Source organism: Bos taurus, chromosome 16 (assembly GCF_002263795.3).
Source record: "Bos taurus isolate L1 Dominette 01449 registration number 42190680 breed Hereford chromosome 16, ARS-UCD2.0, whole genome shotgun sequence".
Classification (NCBI taxonomy): Eukaryota; Metazoa; Chordata; class Mammalia; order Artiodactyla; family Bovidae; genus Bos; species Bos taurus.
Window position 1 is genome coordinate 70,515,518 of NC_037343.1, and position 10,983 is coordinate 70,526,500.

General features: G+C 41.2%; 1 protein-coding gene across 5 annotated transcripts in view; it reads right to left on the reverse strand.

The window, feature by feature from the left end:
• RPS6KC1 (ribosomal protein S6 kinase C1) overlaps window positions 1-10,983 on the reverse strand; it is a 204,089-nt gene that overhangs the window by 166,694 nt on the left and 26,412 nt on the right. The window lies entirely within an intron of this gene.

Genomic DNA, 10,983 nt, shown 5'->3' on the forward strand with positions numbered 1-10,983 from the left:
AACCTGCTGCACATTCTGAGGAAGCAAGTGTGAAGCTCAGGAGTACCGTGACCCTGCAATCAAATTAGAATGAAGAAATCCCTGTGCCACGAGAACCCTGAGCTAACGGAGACAGGATAACGTCAGATTACCCAGAATTCTTCTAAAATCAAAGACAGACAGCAGGGTCCAGTCAAGAGATCAAAAATCACACAGCAACTGGAATAGGAAAAAATTAATATAAAGAATTATTAAGCATGACAATAGAAAAATAGAAACTCTAAAGTGAAAAGAGAATCCTAATGAATATCCCAGGGTACCCAAGGAAGAAAAAACTTGGAAGAGGGAAGCCCTCCCCACGGTTCGATCTCAGATCCTCTTGGAAAAGGTATGGTTACAGCCACTGGATTGGGAGACATTTGCTGGGCTCCCCGGACTGGTCCACAGTCACCAGGAAAGACCCCCTCCATACTTCAGAAGGGACAGGGCAGGCAGGTGGGCAACGAGAGAGTCACAGTGCTGGGAGCCCACGCATAAAGCAAGGTCATGCAAGGCCTGGGGAACACGCTGGAGGTAAGGAAGGCCACAGGAAATGACTTTCTGAGGTAAGGAAGGCAGGCCGCAGCTGTCAGACTGGCAGGCAGAAGGGGGAGTATCAAGAATCTGTTCGCCTGCAGGGCAACAAGGCCGGAGGTCTAGTGTCCTGTCGGAGAGGTACAGGGTGCTAGCGGGCTGCAGCTGAGGGGCAAATACACAGACAGAGAGTGTGTGAAGCCCACTCTCCAACAGCCCTGGAGACCGTGCAGTGCTTAGCTAGACGGCCACCAACTAACTGTGGCTACAAGCTCATCAGGAGCCTGGGCTCCAGGTGTGTGGCTGAGGCAGATGCTTCTGACAACAGCGCAGCAAAAGCAAAAGCAAAACAGTCCACAGCAGACTGCAAGGAGGGAGAAGAGACCTGACCCTCCCAGAGCGCCCTCCAGTGTCCCCTACAGTTAAGCATATGTCTAAGTGAAGCTTAACTGCAATACTCACTGTAAAGGGAAACGCTTGAGGAGTCCAGCCTATTAATGTGGAACAGGAAATGAAAGAAGGACCTGACGGGAATTCCCTGGAGGTCCAGTGGAACTAAAATGGGGGAACTAAATCCCACAAACCGCACAGTGAGGCCAATTTAAAAAAAAAAGGAATGGACCTGAAGCTCAGAGGCAATAAATGGATAATGGATAACTGGCATGGCTTCTGAGAACCAAGAAGAACCAATGTAAGAGCCCCAAGTATTCCAAGATGACCTTGCAAGGCAGCATTTCCCCAATGCTGATGAGAAATATAGCTAGCATCAGACCATACTCTATAAAGCCATTATACAAAAATCAACATGGTATAGAAACAAGAATTAATGTAAGAATAGACAAATAAATGCCACAAAAGAAAAAACCCTTAATTAATGGCAATGCATATGAAAAGTATAACAAAGATTTCCTTAGGAAAAATACAAATTATTGAATAAGTGATGTGACAACAGATATCTAACCATCTGAAAGAAAACTAAAATGGAGCATCATGTGACATCCCATTCAAATATAAATTCCACACAGATATTAAAAAGAATTTTTTAAGCTATAAAAATCATCTTATAAGCAAATGTAGGTATGGGACGACCTTTCTCATCAGGACCAAAACCATAAAAGCTTGGCAAGGAGGTTAGTGGAGGAGCATTCAGGAATAAAACTGAACATATAAAACTCTGTTTGGCAAAAGCTATCATAAACAACTCTGAAATAAGCACATGTAGGTGTATATATATATATATATGTACAGATTTGTACATGAATGGAAGTATGTACAATGCATGCATTGTAATATGTATGTACATAAATGCACTGATTCCCAACTACAGCAGCTGAAAGAGCCTTGAAACAGGCCACAATGAGCCTGTCTACCACCCAGATAGTGAGCTTATCTACTGCCCAGATAGAGGACCCTGCGGCAGCCAGAGTCCAGCCAAAAAGTGGAATCCACACGGCAGTTTGAAGAGGGAAAGTCTTATAAAGAATTATTAACTACTTACACAGGATTAACTACTGCTGCTGCTGCTGCTAAGTCACTTCAGTCATGTCCGACTCTGTGCGACCCCACAGACGGCAGCCCACTAGGCTCCCCCGTTCCCTGGGATTCTCCAGGCAAGAACACTGGAGTGGGTTGCCATTTCCTTCTCCAATGCATGAAAGTGAAAAGTGAAAGTGAAGTCGCTCAGTGGTATCTGACCCTCAGCGACCCCATGGACTGCAGCCTTCCAGGCTCCTCCGTCCATGGGATTTTCCAGGCAGGAGTACTGGAGTGGGGTGCCATTGCCTTCTCCGGGATTAACTACTAAGAAGGAATAAAAGAGAAGTGTAAGGCATATCCTAGGATGGAGGGGAAGAACCGAAGGCAGTCCTAGCAAGGGGGCCTGCTCCCCAAGGCTGGATTCGGGGCTCCCGGAGACAGGGCGGCTGCAGCAGGCTGGCTGAGAGAGTCAGCTGGGCTGCCCCAGCCACTTGCTCCACAGCAGGAGGGCCAAAGGCACTGGGCACGGAACTGCAGGCTGGACTGCCAAACAGGAAACTCTCTGTGGTGTCAGCAGGCCACAGGTGGAAGGAGGGGAGCCCTAGACAGGAGCGAGCAACAAAACTTGCTAGAAGGTGAGGACCGCTGGGAAGCCCACAAACGTCCGCGCCACTGGCAACACAGAGCACGCAGGAACAGAAGTCCATCTCCCACAGAGTCCCTCAACACCTCGACAGATTAAGTTTATACAAGCCAGTTGGAAAAGTAGGTCCAATAAGGGGGAAAAAAAAAAGGTGGAATTGGAGCTAATTTTATGCAAAAAAAATGATAACTAACAGTTTCCAAAAACATTCCCCACAAAAAGCAACCAGGGCTCTGTGAAGAGATGGCCGATTCCAAGGCTGGAGCTTATGAGCTCACAGATGAGCACTGAACGTCTTGTTATGCTTAAAAGTAGTAAGTGCTTTAAAAAAACAACAACCACAAAAACATGTGATGGTGAAAAGTTTCAAGGACAGAGAAGCCCAAAGTAAAAGGGGCCCTACTAGTCAAATCTAGAACAATTTGGGCATCTAGTACCCTGAAAGAAAGTGTGAACGAGAAAGTCACTCAGTCATGTCCGATTCTCTGTGACCCCATGGACTGTAGCCTTCCAGGTTCCTCTGTCCATGGGATTTTCCAGGCAAGAATACTGGAGCATTCCCTTCTCCAGGGGATCTTCCCGACCCAGGGATAGAACCCAGATCACCTGCATTGCAGACAGATTCTTTACCACCTGAGCTACCAGGGAGGCCTAATGAATTCCAAATTCTAAACTATTGGGAGGGGAAAATTAGGTATATGAGTCCAAATAAATAATGGATAGATGGAAAAATACAGAAATAGACACAATACACAAACATGCAGCCATACAGATAGATAACAGAGATTCAGGTAAAAAGAAGAACAGTTACAAAGACACACAAACAAAGAGATAGGGAGGATAATCACTAAGGTGGAAGCGGTGCTAGAACTGGAAACTCATTATTATGAAGCCATGATGGGAGCTGGTGATGGACAGGGAGGCCGGGCATGCTCCAGTCCATGGAGTCGCAGAGTCAGACACAACTGAGCGACTGAACTGAACTGAAGCCATGATGTAAACACTGGTTTGTGCAAAAATCTATGGATGCTAAACATAAGGGGCAATTTTGTAAAAGAGCAGAATATATTCATGATCTTAAAAGTTTTGAAAGAAAGGAAGAGAGGGATGGAGAGAGGAAAGGAGGAACTCAAATATATGTGATAGTCTCAAGATGGCCCCAAAGTTTCTAGGTCCTAATTTCTGCAACTTGTAAATGATACTTTATTCAAAGAGTGTGTGCAGATGTGATTAAGGACCTTGAGAGGCAGAGATTACCCTGGATTATCAGGAATGGGCACTAATGCCATCACAGATGTCTTGTAAGAGAGGGGCAGAGAGAGATTTCACACAGAGAAGGCAGTGGAGTATTGAAGTAGACAGAGAATTGAAGATGAGGGCCTTGAAGACTGAAGTGATGCTGGCATAAGTCAAGGAATACACCCAGTCACCAAAAACTGAAAGAGGCAAGGAATGTATTCCTCCCTAGAAGCTCTAGGCTCTGCTAACACCTTGATTTCTGCCCAGTGATACTCATTTCAGACTTCAGGCCTCCAAAACTATAAAAAAAAAATAAAGCTCTATTGTTTTAAGCCACCACAAAAACAAACCTTCCTCTAATTTCTCTCTCACGTTTTACTAAAAGAAGCAAGAAGAAACCACACCGAACTTACTAAACACTCTGGTTGGACATCTCCCAGCAGCATACCCTCTTCCGTTGGTACCTTTCCTACTTCCCACACCTCTGTACGCAACCACATTGCTAAACTTTCTACAACGATGTAAGAAGGACCCGCTCCCTTCCTCTAATTTCCAGTAACATTTACCTTGTTTTCCTGCAAACCCTCACCTGCAGTCTTATCAAAGACCACGAGGCTTCTATAAACAGCTTCCTCAAGACAGTGTAGGCCCTCATACTCTCCTCAAAGCCCATGGCTCATTCCAAAGCCACTCTCCACATTTTTGGGTTTTGTCATAACAGCACTCAAACTTCCAGGTTAAAAAAAAAAAAATTAAGTACTGATTGCGATGTAAAAAATTATCCCAAAACTTGGTAGCCTACAATAACAAACATTACTATCTCACAAAGCCTCTGATAGTCAGGAATCCTAAGAGGCTAGGCAGGATGTTTCCAGCTCAGTGTCTCTCATGAGGCTGCAGTCAAACTGTCAGCCAGTGCTGCAGTCATCTCAAAGGTCTACTGAACCGGAGAAATCAGCACCTAAACTCATCCACATGATTGTACCAGGTTTCAGATGACTGCGGGGTGTTGATGTTGGCCTCTGTTTCTTTCAGCGTGGGCCTCATCATGGGTTGTGTGTGTCCTCACAGTATGAAAGCTGGTAACCCTCAGAGCAAGTAATGAGAGAGGCAGACAACATCCCCAAGAGACAAGCCACAGCTTTTATAACCTAACCTCAGAAGTGACACACCGCCACTTTTTTTACGCTACTGGTCACACAGGCCAATCGATTCCTGGGAAGGGAATACACAAATGTGTAACTAACAGGAGACAAGGATTACATACGGCCATCTTGGAGATGGTCTATCACAAAAGGTATGGTCCAAATATTTAGCAAACTAGCACGCAGCATCAATTTGATTTACTGGTAGTATAAGGAAAAAAGATTCCATTAAAACTACATTGTCGTAACATGTGTATGTATGGCTGAGCCCCCCTGCTATTTACCTGAAACTACTACAAGGTTGTTAACTGATTAAACTACAACAGAAAATAAAAAGTTTTAAAAAACCTACATTGTCACAGTAGTCATCACAATTAAACTTAACAAAAGATAATTGTTACCTGTTTAATGAACAATATTTACAGTCATGATACAAATATTACCTGATATAATAAACAATATTTATAGACATAATGATACTAATATTACAGATGAAGTTGATTAAAATTCCGGATTTGAAAATCATTCTACAGATTAAGTATGGAATCTTAATTATGATTATTGAAAAGAATATAAGTATTACCACCTTTGAGAAATGTTAAAATAAGCATACAAGTTTCAAAAGCTGAGTGGTAAAAGGAGCTAATGAGGTAAAAGAGAGGACAAATACACTCCTAGATTCATCTTACAGAATGGTGTTGTCCATAGCTATGGGACAAAGAAATAGAGACGTGGTCAACAGAAGAACTAAAAATATTACGTAATAATACACGGGAACAGGTAAGTCAAAATCTTACCTATCAGAGTAAAAAGTAGATAAACATGTCATAAGCTGTTATACCAAAAAAAAAAAAAACTGTATAAATTTACTATTATAGATACAGAATACACATTCAAAAAATGAAAAATAAAAAAGATAAAAGCCAGTTTTCTCTAGAAGCAAAACTGGGAAGAAGATGCACAGAGCAGAAAATTACAGTACTTTTTTTTTTGTTTGAGGTTTATAACCATTTGCACATTGGTTTACAACAGCAAGTTTCTCATGTGTAACATTTTAATTCTACTTTCGTACACACCACAGCATGCTCACCACCCAAGTCCAGCTTCCATCCATCCCTGTGCACTTGACCGCCTTTAACCATTGTGCCCTATCCCCACTACTCTTCCCCCTGGTAACTACCAATCTGTATCCACATGTTTGTTTTTGCTCCATTTCATTTCAATTAGATTACACATGAGTGAAATCATACGGTATTTGTCTTTTTCCATTTGATTTATTTCACTTAACATAATACCCTCTAGGTCCATTCATGTTGTTGTAGATGGCAAGATTTCATTGTTTCTTATGGCTGAGTAGTATTTGATTGCATATATGTACACAGAAACATTTTCTTTATTCATCCGTCAGTGGTATTTAGGTTGTTTCCTTATCTTGGAAATTATAAATAAGGTTGCAATATACATAGGTCTGCATCAGTTCAGTTCAGTTCAGTCGCTCAGTCATGTCCAACTCTTTGCGACCCCATGAATCGCAGCATGCCAGGCCTCCCTGTCCATCACCAACTCCCGGAGTTTACTCAGACTCACGTCCATCGAGTCAGTGATGCCACCCAGCCATCTCATCCTCTGTCATCCCCTTCTCCTCCTGCCCCCAATCCCTCCCAGCATCAGAGTCTTTTCCAATGAGTCAACTCTTCGCATGAGGTGGCCAATGTACTGGAGTTTCAGCTTTAGCATCATTCCTCCCAAAGAAATCTCAAGGCTGATCTCCAGAATGGACTGGTTGGATCTCTCTGCAGTCCAAGGGACTCTCAAGAGTCTTCTCCAACACCACAGTTCAAAAGCATCAATTCTTTGGCACTCAGCTTTCTTCACAGTCCAACTCTCACATCCATACATGACCACTAGAAAAACCATAGCCTTGACTAGACGGATCTTTGTTGGCAAAGTAATGTCTCTGCTTTTGATTATGCTATCTAGGTTGGTCATAACTTTTCTTCCAAGGAGTAAGTCTCTTTTAATTTCATGGCTGCAGTTACCATCTACAGTGATTTTGGAGCCCAAGAATATAAAGTCTGACACTGTTTCCACTGTTTCCCCATCTATTTCCCATGAAGTGATGGGACCAGATGCCATGATCTTCATTTTCTGAATGCTGAGTTTTAAGCAACTTTTTCACTCTCCACTTTCACCTTCATCAAGAGGTTTTTTAGTTCCTCTTCACTTTCTGCCATAAGGGTGGTGTCATCTGCATATCTGAGGTTATTGATATTTCTCCCGGCAATCTTGATTCCAGCTTGTGCTTCCTCCAGCCCAGCGTTTCTCATGATGTACTCTGCATATAAGTTAAATAAACAGGGTGACAATATACAGCCTTGACGTACTCCTTTTCCTATTTGGAACCAGTCTGTTGTTCCATGTCCAGTTCTAACTGTTGCTTCTTGACCTGCACACAGGTTTCTCAAGAGGCAGATCAGGTGGTCTGGTATTCCCATCTCTTTCAGAATTTTCCACAGTTTACTGTGATCCACACAGTGAAAGGCTTTGGCATAGTCAATAAAGCAGAAATAGATGTTTTTCTGAAACTCTCTTGCTTTTTCCATGATCCAGTGGATGTTGACAATTTGGTCTCTGGTTCCTCTGTGTTTTCTAAAACCAGCTTGAACATCTGGAAGTTCACAGTTCATGTATTGCTGAAGCCTGGCTTGGAGAATTTTGAGCATTACTTTACTAGCATGTGAGATGAGTGCAATTGTGCGGTAGTTTGAGCATTCTTTGGCATTGCCTTTCTTTGGGACTGGAGTGAAAACTGACCTTTTCCAGTGCTGTGGCCACTGCTGAGTTTTCCAAATTTGCTGGCATATTGAGTGCAGCACTTTCACAGCATCATCTTTTAGGATCTGAAATAGCTCAACTGGAATTCCATCACCTCCACTAGCTTTGTTCGTAGTGATGCTTTCTAAGGCCCACTTGACTTCACATTCCAGGATGTCTGGCTCTAGGTCAGTGATCACACCATCGTGATTATCTGGGTCGTGAAGATCTTTTTGGTACACCTCTTCTATGTATTCTTGCCACCTCCTCTTAATATCTTCTGCTTCTGTTAGGTCCATACCATTTCTGTCCTTTATTGAGCCCATCTTTGCATGAAATGTTCCCTTGGTATCTCTAAGTTTCTTGAAGAGATCTCTAGTCTTTCCCATTCTGTTGTTTTCCTTTATTTCTTTGCATTGATCGCTGAAGAAGGCTTTCTTATCTCTTCTTGCTATTCTTTGGAACTCTGCATTCAGATTGCTTATATCTTTCCTTTTCTCCTTTGTTTTTCGCTTCTTTTCTTTTCACAGCTATTTGTAAGGCCTCCCCGACAACCATTTTGCTTTTTTGCATTTCTTTTCCATGGGAATGGTCTTGATCCCTGTCTCCTGTACAATGTCACGAACCTCAGTCCATAGTTCATCAGGCACTCTATCTATCAGATCTAGGCCCTTAAATCTATTTCTCACTTCCACTGTATAATCATAAGGGATTTGATTTAGGTCATACCTGAATGGTCTAATGGTTTTCCCTACTTTCTTCAATTTAAGTCTGAATTTGGCAATAAGCATAGATCTTTTCAAATTACTGTTTTCATATTCTTCAGAATACCCAGAAGTAAAATAGATGGATCATATGGCCATTTTGATTAATTTTCTGAGGAATCTCCATGCTGTACTCCCAGTGTAAGAGGGTTCCTTTCTCTTCGCATCCTCTCCAACAACTTTTGATAATCAGCATTCTAATGAGCATGAGGGGATATCTAACTGTGACTCTGATTTGCATTTCCCTAATAGTGATGTTGAATATTTTTTATGTGCTTGTTGAACATCTATATCCTCTTTGGGAAAAGATTTATTCAGATTCTCTGCCCATTTTTTAATCAGGTTGTTTGGCTTTTTTGTTGTTGAATTAGAGGAGTTCTTCATATATTTCAAATATTAGCCCTTAACAGGTATACAATTTGCAAGTACCTTCTCCCACTCAGTAAGCTGTCTTTTCATTTTGTTAATGGTTTCATTTGCTGTGCCGACGCTTTTTAGTTTGAAGTCATCCCATTTATCTCTGCTTTTATTTCCTTTGCCTGAGGAGACATATCCAAAAAAATTACTGCTAAGACTAATAGCAAAGAGCATACAGCCTGTTTTCTTCTAGGGATTCATGCTTTTGGATGTGATGTTCGTGTCTTTTGCACGTTTTAAGGTACTTTTCGTGTGTGGTATAAGACAGTGCTCCAGTTTATTCTTTTGCACACAGTTGTTCACTTTTGCCAACACTAATGGAGAGACTTTCCTTTCTCCATGGTATGTTCTCAGTTATCCATATGTATGTGTGCATTTATTTCTGGGCTCTCAGTTCTGCTCCATTGATCTGTGTGTCTGTTTTCTGCCAATAACATGCTATTTTGATTAGTACAGATTTGTGCATGCATGCTAAGTCGCTTCAGTTGTGTCCGACTGTGAACCCACGGACTGGAGCCCACCAGGCTCCTCCATGGGCTTCTCCAGGCAAGAATCCTGGAGTGGGCTGGCGTTTCCTCCTCTGGGGAGCTTCGCAGTGTAATTTGAAATCAGAGAGTGTGAAACCTCCAGGTTTGGTCATTTTCCTCAGGATTACTTCAGCTATTCCGGATCTTTTGCAATTCCATAAAAATTTTATGATTTTTTGTTCAATTTCTATGAAATCTGTTGTTGGGATTTTTGACAAGGATTGAATCTGTGGATAGCTTTAGGTAATATAGGCATTTTAACAATGTTAATTCTTCCAATCCATGAACATGGGCTATCTTTCCATTACTTTGTGTTTTCTTCAATTTCCTTCAACAATGCTTTACAGTTTTCAGTGTACAAGTCTCCACCTCCATGGTTAAGTTTATTCCAGAGTATCTTATTCTTTTTGCTGTGATTGTAAATGGGATTGTTTTAATTTCTCTTTCTGCTACTTCTTATTAGGGTATAAAAATGCAACAGTTTTATATTTTGATTTCCTATCCTGCAACTTTTCTACATTCATTTATTATTTCCAACAGATTTTTGGTGAGATGTTTATAGGAGTTTCTATATATAAAATCATGTCACCTGCAAACAGTGACAGTCTTCCTTCTTCCTTTCCAATTTAGAGGTCTTTTCTTTTTCTTGCCTAAATGCTCTAGCTAGGACTTCCAATACTACGTTGAATAAGAGTAGGCATCCTGATCTCACTGATAAAAGGACAGCTCTCAGTTTTTCATCATTCAGTATGATGTTAACTATCAATTTGTCATATATGGCCTTTATCATGTTTAGGTACATTCCTTCTATAATAATTTTATTTTATTCAAAGTTTATCACAAATGATCGTTAAAATCTGTCAAATGTTTTTTCTACATCTATTGAAATGATCGTATGATTTTTATCTTCCATTTTATTAATGTGGTGTAGAATATTAATAGATTTGCAGATACAGAGCCACCCTCGTATCCCTGGAATGAACGCCACTTCATCATTATGACCTTTTAGTGTACTGTATTTGCTTAATATTTTGTTGAAGATTTTTGCATCTACGTTCATCAGAGATATTGGCCTGTAATTTTCTTTTCTGTATGTTATCTTTACCTGATTTTGGTATCAAGGTAATGATGGCCTCGTAAAACGTGTTAAGAAGCACTCCAGTCTCAATTTTTTGGAAGGGCTTCAGAAAAACAGGTATTAAATCTTTGAAAGATTCAGAGAATTCACTGCTGAAGCCATGTGGTCCTGGACTTATGTTTTGGGGTGGTTGCTTTTTTTTTTTTAGTTTCAATCTCTTTACCAGTGATCAGTCTATTCAGATTTTATACTTCATGTTTCAGACCTGAAAGGTCGAATGATTCTTAAATTTATCCAGTTCTTCTAGACAGTCCAAGTTGGTGGCATA